Source organism: Papio anubis, chromosome 7 (assembly GCF_008728515.1).
Source record: "Papio anubis isolate 15944 chromosome 7, Panubis1.0, whole genome shotgun sequence".
Taxonomy (NCBI): Eukaryota; Metazoa; Chordata; class Mammalia; order Primates; family Cercopithecidae; genus Papio; species Papio anubis.
The window spans coordinates 142224260-142224903 of record NC_044982.1 but is presented as its reverse complement, the minus strand read 5'-3'; the positions used below and the strand labels follow the sequence as shown (position 1 = coordinate 142224903).

Genomic DNA, 644 nt, shown 5'->3' with positions numbered 1-644 from the left:
ATTCTTACCTGGCAGGGGAGATGCCATGATCAGGAATGTGGTTTTCCCAGGGCGAGGCTCATCCGTTGTACTCCGTAGGTGTGCTTACCCCTGTGATTTCCCCAAATGCGGGAAACTCGACTGCATAATTTGTGATAGTGAGGAAGTGCATTCCTGCTTTCTCCTGGGGAAAAAAAAGAAAAAGGAAAAAACTTATTTGGAGTTTAAAATATAATTAATTAAAAATTAATCCTGTGGAGTCACATATCTAGGGGAGACTTTAACGTATCACAGATACTGGGTCTGGATAACCTGCAATAGCCCAGTGTCTGTGATGGGTTAATCTTACTATCTAGGCTCTGGGTTATTGCAGGTCTGGATTACATAGTGTATTAACAAGAAAAATCAGTGTGCCATACGTCCTTGGTGTTCCAAAGGTCAGAACAGTTATAAAATCCTGACTATGGCTTTCTCCATTGCTTCATCAGCTGTTCAGTTACTCACCCCTAGCTATTCACAACAAACGAAAGAAGCAACGAAAAACCAAAAACCGTAAAATTTCTTGAAGAACTTGGAAATAAGGTTGACAATGAAAGTTAAACTAGTAAAATCCATATTCAATAAAAGAGATTAATAGATGCCACCCTAAGGAAACATTAACATAC

The 644-nt window shown here is 39.3% G+C and overlaps 1 non-coding gene across 1 annotated transcript; it reads left to right on the top strand.

Moving 5' to 3' along the window:
* On the top strand, positions 1-165 carry LOC116276129. The gene has a single exon (XR_004185569.1). It is a non-coding gene; the product is annotated as a U1 spliceosomal RNA (small nuclear RNA).
* The last annotated feature ends 479 nt before the right edge of the window (positions 166-644 follow it).